The 13,759-nt window shown below is 38.0% G+C and overlaps 1 long non-coding RNA gene across 1 annotated transcript; it reads left to right on the top strand.

Annotated features, from left to right (window-relative positions):
* The first annotated feature begins 23 nt into the window (after window positions 1–23).
* Window positions 24–12,768, top strand: LOC125914720 (uncharacterized). The gene is made up of 4 exons (XR_007455404.1): window positions 24–369; window positions 3,772–3,840; window positions 9,000–9,105; window positions 11,436–12,768. It is a non-coding gene; the product is annotated as an uncharacterized LOC125914720 (long non-coding RNA).
* The last annotated feature ends 991 nt before the right edge of the window (window positions 12,769–13,759 follow it).

Genomic DNA, 13,759 nt, shown 5'->3' with positions numbered 1-13,759 from the left:
ACCCCCCGCCGCCGCCGCCGCCGCCGCCGCCGCCGCCGCCCGCGCACCCTGCTCGGCCTCAGCGAGCGCGACCGACGCGAGTCGCAGCCGCCACCGCCGCTCTCCTCGCGCTCGCCGCACGCGCTGCCAGGCTGCGCGGCCCTCTCTCTTCTCCTCTCCTCTCCCCGCCCGCTGCCGCCGCCACCGCCGCCGCCGCCCTCGCCCCCGCCTCCCTCCTCCGCCGAGCTTCCCCGCCCGCGTCGTGGCCAATCGGAGGCCACCGAGCTGCGGCTGTAGCCGGCCAGATCCACGGCAGCCGTCCGCCCCCGCCCCGCCGAAGCACCCCGTTTCTGCTGCAGCCCGCGGGGGGTCGCCGGAGGGAAGTCTGGGGTGCGTGGAACACCGCCCTGGCAGGTGGAGGGGCTGCGGGAAATAAAATAACTTGCACAGGAACTTGATGGTTGGCAGGTTCATCGTTGGACCGCGGTGAGGAATTAGAGATTAGGAAGGGAGGGGGAATGCCTCCGAGGTAGCCGAAAGCACGCTTCTCTTTCTGTTTTGTCATTCTTTCGAGATAGATGATTTTTCTGGGTAGGGACAGACACAGCAAACTAGCAACGCAGGCAGAGCCCACCCTGGCCATTGTTGTCTGAGGTGCTTGCCACGAGCCACCTGCGGGCCGGGGAGGGCGGAGGCCGCAGTTTCTCTACGGCGCTAGTACTTCTCCCACCTTTGCAGATGCACTGGATGGAATAGCCCAAGTTGGTGTGTTGTTTCGTTTTCTTTTGTTCCCTCTGGGAATTTGAGAGTGCGCGTTATTTTATTTGAAGTCTCCCGTTTTATATTTCTACTCGTTGGTGGTACTGTTCACAATTTTTAGCAAACAGTTTTCACGGAGTTTGACTTCCTTGCTTACACCACCTTCCAACATCATCAACAAAGAAAACCAGAAGAAATAGAAAGAAAGGGGTAAACAATCTAAAAGCCAGAACTCTCTGTGAAAATAGGATTATCTAAAAGACAAAATGACATTACAGAGTTCGCACCCAGGAAAGGAGTTTTGCTTCCTCTCTGTAAGGCATGAACTTGGAGTGGGACACAAAAAGTGAGAGACTTTGCAAGTTTGGGTCACAAACATTTGTGAAATGGAGGGAGGGGTGAGGAGTAACTGATTTGGGCAAGATAATACATTTTTCCAGAACTTTTTTTTTTTTTTTTTTTATTACGGGTAAATAAAAATACCGGTTTTATCTAAGCGTTTCCATACTCTGGAGGTCGTCGAACTTCGTTGCAGTTAATGAACATTATTCCTCTGCTTTGGGTAACTGAAGTATTAACATTATTTGAATTTGAGTTTCAGGATACTGATCATTTAAGAACTTGATGATGATCTCTAAAAATCAAGTACTAATTTCTTTGACATGAGTGATGCAGCTTTTAATAATGTACAAATGCTGGCTAGGCTTTTAAATTTTTAATATTCATAGGGAAGCTTATTCAATTTTAATTAAAACATAATATTGTAGGCCATTTTTAAAATGGATCTCAAAAAAATTTCCTGGATTTTCCTCTCAAAAGAATAAGGAAGGTCATGTTAATTCAATTTAAAGATGAAAGGTGAGGCTTGTTCTTTCTCTTTCTCTTCTTTGCTAAATATTATTGTCACACCATTGCTAATCGGCCTAAAAGTTCTCCTTGCAATAGGATATTTATAAGTTCCAATTTCAAGGAACTGTACATAATAGTAAAACATTCAGTAGCAATATGGATATACTGTTTGTTGTATTACCAAGTGGCATTTATAGAACCTGTCTTCATGCTTAAGAATTAAGCTTTGATCCTGGACATGAGACCTTAGTTTACATCCTCCCCACTCCCAGCAGTAGCCATTGATGTTTATTGCTGTTCTGATTACTTTAAAGTTAGAACAGATTTCAGCCTGAATAACTCTATTGCTTGTTAGTATTATTTGCTAGAAGCTTTAAACATCATGCCCTTATAAATTAAACTCTTACTATGACTTCAAAATCTGCTTTGGAATGCCTGTCAGCTAACTAATTCTCTGATTCCAATAGTTTTTTGATCATACAGATAAGAACTTGCAGCATTTTTTAAAAATTTGGTCCAACTTGCATGGCTCTCCTTTTTCAATGGTTGTGAATTGCTTTGGAATCTTGTCTGAGATTAACTTGATCACATGGTCAGCCACATCTTGCTAATCAGCCTTTTATCACAAGAAGGAATAGCCTAGTCTAAAATCATGTTATTGGAGACTTTGTGCGTCCATTTGATGTTCATAAAATTAGATCTAGTGTTGACTTTGGCACGCAACACATCCTTGCCTCCATTGTACCATAGTTAAGATAATCTAATGGGGCCATTCATTTCACTAGGCAAATGGTGACCGAACTCTTAAGATTTTCAGCCTCTGATCACAGCACTGTCAGTCAGAAGACTAACTTTCCATCAGCCTAAAGAACTCCAGGGCTGCAGGGGGCTTGGCAGTGACCCAGGGAAACAGCCAAGTGGTGGGGAAAAAGGGAGAAGACAAGAAAATAACAAAAATTAAGTCTGAGTTCATATATTAAAAATCAGTCTAATCCCTTGATTTCTGGTCCATGGGCTGCTGCTGATTTACTACAAGAAGTCTGCAAATAAATATGTGCACCAAGCATCATGGACAGGCTGAATAAACCATGTGTCCTGCATCCGTAGCCAGTCTTCATAGATAGATAGATAGATAGATAGATAGATAGATAGATATCATGATGATGATTCAGTTTTAAAATTTTATTTCAAAGTAAATCGTAACAATTTTTTGTTCTGGTGTATTTTCTCAAACTGGAGATGCTAAACCTACAAATACATCATGCCAGTGTTTTCGTATAAAAGGGTCCTCACTTTGGAAACAAACCACAAATAGTAGTAGTCTGCCTGCAGCCCCCCACATACAGCCTCTCTTCCCAAATGCCCAAACACTTGTCTTTACCCTGCAAAGGTCCTTCCCAGATACTGAATGAAGGCACTCCTTCACTTTTCCTCCTTCTCTCAACCTCCTTTGCAAGCTAGGATTGACCCTTATCCCTTAGGAAATGTCCTGCACGTTGCAAGTTTCTCCCCAATTAGCTTTAGTATATTAAAGCTGACCTTGCCTGGGTAATGCCCGTTTTATAGAGTTATGGAATGTTTTAATTAAAGTTAAAGACGATCTATGCAACCCCCTTATTTTCTAGGAACACTGAAGCTTAAAGAGGTTCACAAGGCTACCCACTGGCAAGTAGGGAACCCCAATGAGACACAGGTTCTCTTACTCCCTGTCCTACGTAAGCTCTTTACATTAATCTCAACAGTCCCTTTTAACTTTAGAAAAGTCAATGATATGAAATGAGAGGAAGGTTTAACAAAAACAAGAAAAAGAAAATTTAATGAGGCTGGGGATTTGTCCTTTATTTCTCTTAGATATTTTGTTCTTTGCAGTGTATGTAACATGGGGCACATAACTGCTTTTCTCTCTGCGGGTCTCAGTTCTCCGGTGCCTTTTTCAGTGTGATCATCTCACCATATTTAGTGTGATTCTGGCGTTTCAAGATTCATATCTTTCATACAACCTGGCTGCTGAGTACAAGCTGGCTGTTCATTTGGCACTCTACCAGGGAAGTTGCGATCTGTCCCAATACTAGAAGAAAAACCCGGCTTTATTTTTTTTAACCTACTCTTATTTGGGGGATATTATTTCCCTTTCTTTCCTTTATTTAAAATTTTAATTTTTTATTTTTTTCTTTTCTTTTTTAGGTTTTTGGGGTTTTTGTGCTTTTAGTATTTGAAAATCAAACTCAATGTTTCCATGGAAAATATAACCAAGTAAGTAACTTGAAGCACTTATGGTCAAGTAAGTGAATAAGGGAGTGATAAATTTCCATGACCAGGGAAGCAATTCACAAGCAGCCTTTATATTACAAGGAGCACCCCTCCGTCCCCCAGAAGAATCCCTTCTGGAAGGTAAAAGGGCATAATAAACAGATTATGATTTTGAATTCAGGGGGATCTAGCTCTATGAACTTGGTTGAGTTTCTCAACATTTCTAAGGGTCTTTTTCATGATCTCTAAAATGTGGATAATATATCAGTATTTCTTAAGAAAGCCTGATATGAACACAGTGGAACATAGTAAGGCATTGACATTTTATGTATGTGTGTATTACATAGCCTTATTTCCATTGAGGATTTGGCATGGAGTTACTCAGTGAATGTTCCTCTCACCTCCTGCAGTACTGTTTGCAATGAAAACAAACAAATAAGGCTTTTGGGGAGGCTCAGATTTTACAAAGCAACACAAAATCTCTAATGTAGATAATAATGGCTGAATAAATATTCTACAGACTGACAAAAGTAATAAATCTTTGGTGGCTTTAAAAGGTGCATAAAAACATTAAGAATATTAAAGTATTAGTAGGAAACTATCTTAAATATTAATGTATTGATTTTATATAGGAAAACAAACTCATTTTTTAATTGTCTCATCAATTGTTAATAGCAAGACCGGGACTAAAACTTACTTTGCTTAGAACCTTTCTCCAGAGAACCTGATTTGTCATTTCTCGAACCACTTTCTGTGTGTTCCCAGAGTCAAGATTTCACAGTTGATTTCAGAGCCCTGCTTGAACATCAGCTGTATTTGAGAAAATATAATTTGCATGACATTCAAGAAATCCACCTTCTGCTTGGGAAGCAGAGGTAGTTATGGGATAACAGCAGCACTTGGGATTACTTCAGAATCAGAAGGCCTATTTCTCAAGATAAACGTTTCTGCAGAAAATAAAACAAATCATGCTGAAGACTTTGGTAACATTGGTTGTGCCAAACCTTTGCCCTTGTGTCCTTTTAAAAGCAAAGATCTTCCTTCTGGAAGGTTCCAAAATATAACTGTCAGGGTTTAGAGGATACTAAAACATATTTAGTATCTGAACTTATACTGACTCTGTGCCCTTTCCTCCAGTGAAATTCAAGGCAGTTGATAAAGTATTTTTTGGACTCAGGAGATCATTGTTCTCTTCCTAGATCTATGGCTGGCTGGATAATCTTAAACATGCCACTTAATGTCTTTACATATTTTCTTACCTATACAACCTAAATAGTTCCACTTTCCTCACAAAATGCTGAGTGGTCTAAGAAAATAATGTCAGTAAAGCCTATTTAGTTCTTTAGAGAGAAGTTTTAGATAAATATGTGGTACTCTTTAAGGCTGTGGATTCAGCTATCACAAGAGGAATGATTATTTGGTACCTAAAGTTAAGTCACATTTTTTTTAATGTTTATTTATTTTTGAGAGAGAGACAGAGCATGAGCGGGGGAGGGGCAGAGAAGGAGACACAGAATCACAAAGCTGTGAGATCATGACCTGAGCTGAAGTCAAGCCACTTAACCGACTGAGCCACCCAGGCGCCCCAAGTTAAGTCACATTTTAATGATGTGGCACAACCAACAAGCTGCCTTGTGCTTATTAAATCATCCTCCTTTTTTCCCCTGGACTCACCCACAAGTTTAAAAAATAATATATTTATCTGCCTATTACAAAGCCCAACACATGCTCATCCATAGATACTTGAGAAAATTATATTCAGTTAAACACACCATAATCATTCATAGAGGATTTCTTATATTACAATACAATCTGGGAAGATACAGTCCAAGTTATCCATTTAAACAGTGAACGTAAAAAATCAACAATAGTCCCATTTATTACAGAATTTACACTGTATGTCGCTGTGATTCATCCTTTCCATAGCTCAAAAGATCTGAGTGATTATCATAAATAAGCATTTTCTTTCTGGGAGGTCTATTATTTTGAATCATCCTTGAGAAGCTTTTTAGAAAATCTATTTGTGGGAGATGGGAATATTCTCACTTCTAAAGTAGCTGGCCAGCCAATAATAAACATGTATTTGTGTTATCCAAACCATATGAAATTTCAAACCCTTTGAGGCCTACTAGAACCTGAAATGACTTCAGGTGAAGGAAGAGTTCTTCAAGGATTCTGGTCCTCAGGACTATGAGGAAAGGGGTGAGCAGCTGGCAGGAACAAATGAGCACAGCTGGACATCAGAAGAAGGAAAGAACCAAAGCATCTGAAGTTTGTGCTCTGTCATGAGAGAAGGGGCTTATGATGTAGACAGAATGTTAACTATGGCTAAACTACAGGCTAGGGGCAAGATCTTAATCCTAGTAATTGATCAATAAATGTTTGTTCAGTTTTCGAAGTGAGTCATACCAAAAAAAAAGAGAGAGAGAGAAAGAGTGAGAGAGAGAGAACATGGAATTTGGACAAGAGTGTGGGAGAGCCTTGTAGCATCCAAAACTGACAGGAAGGTCCACATAACAGGACAACTGATAAGTAACAATCATCCAGGGCGGTTCAGAATTCTCTCCCAGAATTTGCACACCTCTAGATAAGGCCACGTCATCATCAGCAGTAAGAAAGTGTCACTCTGAGATGCTTGCTGGTGGGGATGTGTGCTGCTATTCCCAGTTCTCAAATTGTTACATCAAGAAATATTAAAAACCTATTATACTTCAAAAATTCTCCCTCTTGAGTTGTTTTTATAAAGTTGGAAATTATGTAAAATGGCTTTTGGTAGTTATAATTACCAAAAAGGCTATAGCCTTTTTTTTTTAATTCAAAATAAACCCTACCCATATGTTAGTGAGATAGTAGAAGATATAAGTTAGCTTCTTTAATTTTTTTTATTTTCTGGATGTAGAACCTCACAGATGGATCCTTAATTTTCTTATCTCTCTCATTTTTCTCTGTTCCCTACCCCCTTCATTCTCTCTCTTTTATATACATTTTCTGGCAGATTTCTTTAGCTTTCCTTCCAGACTTTCTGTTGAATATTTGGTCATATTTTTGATTTCCAAGAGTTTTTGTTTGTTCTCTGATAGTTTCTTTTATAGAAACTTGCTCTTGTTTCATAAATGTAAGAGCTTCTCTTATCTTTCCATACTACTTTAAAAGTTTTCTTCCATTTCCTGAATTATCTCAGTTTACTCTCTGTTGCTTTTCTTGCAGTGTTTATTTTTGTCTCTGTCTTTCATGTCAGAGGCTTTCTTGGGGAAGTGGATTATGTTCAGTGTGCAGAATTTCACTCGATCCTCCCAGTTTTCCTTAAGCCATTCTACCCGGCCTGCACTTTGTTTCGGTGATGGGTTCACAGACTGTTTCTAAGATGTCAAGAACCTTCTTAGAACCAAAGTCTCCTGGGGGCGCCTGGGTGGCGCAGTCCGTTAAGCGTCCGACTTCAGCCAGGTCACGATCTCGCGGTCCGTGAGTTCGAGCCCCGCGTCAGGCTCTGGGCTGATGGCTCGGAGCCTGGAGCCTGTTTCCGATTCTGTGTCTCCCTCTCTCTCTGCCCCTCCCCCGTTCATGCTCTGTCTCTCTCTGTCCCAAAAATAAAAAAACAAAAACAAAACAAAACAAAAAAAAAAACACAAAGTCTCCTAACCACTGTCTTCTCACACTCTGATGAAATAGGAGTCATTACCACCCCCCCACCCCCCCACCCCCCTTACAGTACATGCCTATGCCGGTATGGGTCCTGGAACTAGTTTCTGCCCTGGAGAAGTATTTAAAGGGACTCCCCAGCTGAGACAGGCTCAAGCCACACTGCACTCTGCTGGTGGCTTGACCTTATTTTTCTCTTTCTAGATTTATCTGTGACTTATTCCTTGACAGAGGTAGGAAGAAGCCCTAGGTGATTATCTGGAGGCTGGATGCCTGCTGATACTTTTTCCCTGACTGATATATACACATCAGTCCCCAAGTTATCCGTGGAAGCAGCTTAGGATACCATTGTGATCTAGCCTTTACTGAAGTTCATGAAGAACCCCCACCACCACCACTCCCCACTGTCCTGTTATTCTCCATGTTCTGGGAGAAATAGTGTTTCCTTCACATATTACCTAGTCCCACTTCACTGTTTTAACACCTATAGTTTGCAGCTTAAAACAAACAAACAACAAACAAAACCCTTCTAAATCCTCTATCCTCAACATAATATAAATAATAGTTATGAAAACCATTCTTAAGTTTGTCCCACGTTCTGTTGAAGCAATCCACAGGTGTGTATTCACCCTCATGTGTTCACTTGTGTTTGCACTAGCTAAAACAATCCAGAATGCAGTACTTATCCATATAATATGGATGGAATAGTATTTCCAATAGACTAATGAAATATACATTTACAATATTGGTAATCCAAACCTCAAATCTGGAGTAGTTGAGAAAAACAGACTTCAGTAACTAAGGGATCTGCCACAATGATTTCAACCTTTTTTTTTGGATGCTGTTGTCACACAGGATGTGTGTACTAAAATGTCCTAGAAAAAGCATCATTTTTTGGAATGAAAAGAGCATCCTATAAATGTATGTGAATCAATATGTGCCCTTGCCCCAAATATTGTGACAAGTTCCTAGTGGGGAAGCCCATCACTACTATCCTCCCTAATGTTCCTGCTGTTGAGAATCATTGATTGAATATTTAATTCCTCTTGCCTTTCCCTTAGTGTGAACCTTCTATTATTCATCTGAAGTCTAATGAGGTTGAATTTCATAACCTTATTGTTCAACAATGTGTCACCACTTCACCTTATAGTGACTTATAAAGATTTTATACACATGATGATTTCAAGCTTGGAGTTAAAAGGGATATATTTACATCCATTAAACAGCTGTGTAGAAATTGTTTACCATTTCATCAGAAGTTATATTTCCAGAGAATCGGTTCTAAAAAATGTATTTCTTCTGCTTAGAATATCCAGTGTATCTTCTAGTAAAATTGGGTAGCTTACCACTCACTAGTAGCAACATAGAAGAGGAAAAAGCCTATTTTTAATTATTAAGAAAATACTTTCTCTTTAAAAAAAAATAAGGGACTTTTAAAAAGCTTGTGTCCAAATTGGATCACTTATCTGAGAGTGAAACAAAATATAACACAGATCCTGCAAATCTTTTTCTTTTACTCTTAGCTCTACAGAGGACAGGAAGACGTCAGAGCTGCTCTGCACAGACTCCAGAATTTGTAGGAAAAGAAACGAAGGGGTGGTGACAGGCTGGCAGCGGGGGAGAACCATGGTGAGCAGGAACACGGACACTTGAAGCCTCCAGTGAGAGTTTCAAACTCAACATGCCTGGCAAAAGTTAGCAATGAATAGATGATGAATTGAGATAGCTCCTGCCTGAAGGAAAGCAACCTGCTTGGATCTGAATAAGCAGGAAATTCTTCAGTTTGTTCAGCAGAACCTAGAAAAGATAACCCTAGAATCTGGCTAAAATCCTAAAGGCATTCCATGTAGTACACGTTTTTTGGTTTGTTTGTTTTGTTTTTAAGAAGCACAAAATCAGGGTCTCCTGGGTGGCTCAGCTGGTTAAACATCTGACTTCAGCACAGGTCATGATCTCATGGTTTGCGAGTTCGAGCCCCACATCGGGCTCTGCGCTGAGAGCATGGAGCCTGCTTGGGATTCTCTGTCTCCCTCTCTCTCTCTGCCCCTCCCCATCTGTGCGTGCTCTCTCCCTCAAAATAAATAAACTGAAACAACAACAACAACAACAACAAAAACCCAAAAAGAATCACAAAATCAACCTAGTTGCTTGCATGTTGTACACCATTAAGAAATCACTTTGCATTCCTCTTTAAGTCCTAAAGTTTAAATTGCTGATGGCATCTCCTATAATCAATATGGCAAAATCGGATTATTACCAAAATTAAAGTAAAAAAACAATTGCTATTTATAGTTTTCCAAAGTTAACATTAAAAAGAAAAAACCCCTGCATTAAAAAAAGTCTTCACTAACAGCAAAAAACTCATGTGTGGTCCTCCAAAATGTTGCATTTATTTTAAACAACCAATATCATAATTACTAGTTTTTCCAGAAATCAAATTCTTAAAATCTTTATGGTATTTTTCAAATATGAAAATAAATGTTTTGTATCCTTAGTTACCAGTTTCCCAATTCCTGTTTTCATTTAAAAATATTTGCTATTGACCACAGTTTTCTTCCCTAAACATTTTTCTTTGTCCTCCTTTGAGTCAAATTCATAGCAAATATACTTTCTTAGCTCTGTGTGACTGATGCTATTTTTAAAAATCTGTATATATCTGAGTCAGCTTATAATATCTTAAAAACAAAACAGTGAATAAAAAAGGCAGTAAGGAGGGAGTAGGTGGAGAGGAAAGAACAAAAAGATACTTAGTTATTCACACTGCTGACTTTTTCTATGCTTTCTTTAAAAGTCTAATCCTCAAACGGGTGTAGTGTGGCCAGGCTCTATGAGCCAGCCATTAGGAGGTGCTCATAGTTTAGAACAAATTCTTCAGAACTTTAAGGCTACTTGTCATCTCATTTTTGTGCTTTTTTGCCAAATTTATCTTTAATTTTAGAAATTTTATTTCACTCGAACTTACCACTTGTAAAAATTGTCAAGCTGACAGGTCTGGAAACCAAGGTCATCCAATTAGGCCAAAACACAAAATGTTTCTATGGCATCTATCACCACAAAACACCAATAGGCCCTTAGACAAACACATCAGATTAAAGGAAAAACATGTATTTGAGAAGGAACAACTTTCCAGCTACTTTACCTTCAGACAGATAAAGCTGATGATAATTGGTGTAGAGCAGTGGTCTTCAGGAAGTTTTCCCAAGGGCAGCATCTAATTTTGTAAAGTAGAAGGGTACGTTTGTATCCTGAATATGCCTCCAGGGTAGAGTCTACTCTCATAAAGCAGGTTCACAGCTGTTTATTATGGACACTATTCAGACTGTGAACTACCCATTCTGTTTCCACCATTATTGCTTTTTATTTACTATATCAGACCCACACTGACTGGCTCCTTGACAAGTGTTCAGCAAAGATATGAACATGCATGGCACAATACAGAGTCAGAGACAAGCAAGGCCCCCGGAATCCTTGGTAGGCTTCCTTTGCCAATGAGTCACTGTTTGGAGGAGAGAGAAAAGGATTTTAGTCTGGTTGTTTGTAATAGAAGTTATTGTTAATGGGTTATAGCTATCTGTACAAGTACAAAAGCTTTTAGAACACTGTGCATGCATTACTCAAATGATTTTAGGATGGCTTCAATAATCTCTTATCAGTTATCAAGTTCAGTGTGACAATAAAACATTGACACTGAAACATTATGTTTTCAAATTTTTGTATTAAAATCAGCCAACACAGAAAATTTAAAAAAATCGTACAACTAATAAAATAGAGAACCAATTAAAAAAAATATTATTACTTGGAGTTAACTCCTGATGAACAGACATATTTATTTTATTTTCCTATTTTTGGTACCCAACTCACAGTAAATCTTATGCGCCTGTGTTTTTTTTTGTTTGTTTGTTTGTTTGTTTTCTTTTTTGTTTATTGGTTTTTGTTTTTTTGCTTTTTTTGTTTTTTAGTCTGCACTGCGTAGTGTGGATCATGACACCTACTGGCAGCATAGAATTTTGCACCCTAGTTCCATAAGACACTGAAGCCCCTGTTACTTAAGACAGGTAAGGATATTTCAAATCTATGCTTGTGTTATGAGTCAATAATAAACTCTACAGGAAAAACTGTATCTTGGAGTATGACTTTTGGTTTGGATAGGCTACATTATGCTGTGCTAACAAACATGGCCTAAAACTCAGGGGCTTAAATTAACAAAGATTTAATTCTTGCACATACTGCATGTCTGTTACAAGTTATTAGTGATGAAAAGTGTGAAATGAAGGTTGAAAGTCAATTCCATCTCCAGCTGCACTGTTACCTACCAGCCTAGCGTTCCCAGGAGAGTCACTCATTGATTCGAGATATCTTTTTTTGTCTGTTGAGCAGGGTCTTTCCATGTCTGTGTCAGTTCTGTGCTACTTTAATTGTTACAGCTTTATAAATATATTTTTTAAGCTTATTTATTTAGTTTGAGAGAAAGAGAGAGCAAGAGCAAGTAAGCAGGGGAGAGGCAGAGAGAGAGGGAGGGAGAGAATCCCAAACAGGCTCCGCACCCTCAGCACAGAGCCCCATGTGGGCTCACAAACTGTGAGATCATAACCCGAGCTGAAACCGAGGGTTAGGCGCTTAACCAACTGAGCCACCCAGGTGCCCCAACTGTTACAGTTTTATAATAAGCTTCCTATATGGGAAGACTTATCTCTTCCTCTAATTGTTGTTTTAAAAAATTCTGTGTTTTTCTTACTTGATTATTCTTCTGGGAGAAGTTTACAATATTTTTTGTTAAATTACCTTGATTTACAGTTGTTTTTTGTTTGGATGGCATTAAATTATGCATTAATTTGGTAATAACTGTAAAATATTTAGTCTTCCATATATGTCCTTTATATATCTCAAAAATATTTGTAATGTTATTCATATGTTAAATGCATTTTATTAAAATACGTCCTTGCCATCCTATTTTTGTTACAACAATAAATAAAATTTATTTACACAATTTTATTTCCGCATTTTCTATTACCTGCATATAAGCATGCTATTGATTTTGTATTTTTCTCTTATAATAAATAATTGTATAAAATTTTCATATGATGTCATTTTGCATTTATTTAAATGTCTTGCATTTATAGCTCTTAGCTTTGTGTCATGTCTTCCAGCACAGAACAAAGGAAGCATTCTAAAAAGGACATCATTATTATTTTTTTCCACATTTAATAGCAGTCTTCTTTGGGTTTAACCATTTGAAGTGTATTATGGTGACTATTTTTTAATAATACCATTGGTGTTTTCAAGAATTGTGAGACTATTGAATATGTTTAGTGCCTTGTTCAAAAATTATGATTGTTTTTATTTTTAAAAATATTTTTAGTTTATTTATTTATTTTGAGAGAGACAGAGAGAGTGGGGGAGGGGCAAAGAGAGAGAGAGAGAGAAATCCCAAGCAGGCTCTGAGTTGCCAGTACAGAGCCTGATGGGGGAACTCGAACTCACAAAATCATGAGGTCATGACCCGAGCCAAAACCAAGAGTCAGATGCTCACCCAGGTGCTCATGATTTTGTTTTTCTTGACTTAATGCTTTAATGTATTATAACAATAAATTATGTAGTATTGATCCTTTTTCCACTCCTGAAGTAAATCCTACTTGATGATCTTTTTCTTATGAAGTGTCAAGTTCTACATTTTATTTGTGATTTTTAAAAGTCATATTTATTTGGAGATATGTTGACTTTTTTCTTCTATTGGTATCATTGGCAGAATCTGGTATTTTATTTATTTCTAAAAGTACTGTCATATTGTGTTTATTGCATAATTTTATTTAATATTTGCTAATAATGTTAGTGGACATTTGCTGTTATTCTATTTTTCTCTATTTATTTTCTTTTCAATTAATTTTATGACCTAATTCTTTCCTTATTTTAAAATGATCTTATTTTCTTCTTCTAAAATTTAGTTTATTTGCATTCTTCACAATGTACAGAGAATACTGATACATATGAATTCACTTTTGAATACCACTTTTAACGTTTTTATTACTTTTTACCTCTTCCTTGGTTCAATAGTTTTTTAAGAAAGTATGTTTTCATTTCTAAGGGGTTGAACCTTGTTTTCAGTACAGAAAAATTTATATTTTTTATTCCACTGTTGTCACTTAATATGGTGCATCATTTTGGTTTCTTTGAATTACTGACTTTGCTTTTGGTTTGGTATCAATTTTAATACATGCTCCTTACATATTTTATGTGAAAAAAAGTTACTGGTAATGTCAAGAACTGTGGAAAGTTGAGAATTTAC

Source organism: Panthera uncia (genome assembly GCF_023721935.1).
Source record: "Panthera uncia isolate 11264 chromosome D3 unlocalized genomic scaffold, Puncia_PCG_1.0 HiC_scaffold_8, whole genome shotgun sequence".
Classification (NCBI taxonomy): Eukaryota; Metazoa; Chordata; class Mammalia; order Carnivora; family Felidae; genus Panthera; species Panthera uncia.
Note: the sequence above shows the minus strand (reverse complement) of the source record. Positions and strands in the feature narration are given on the sequence as shown.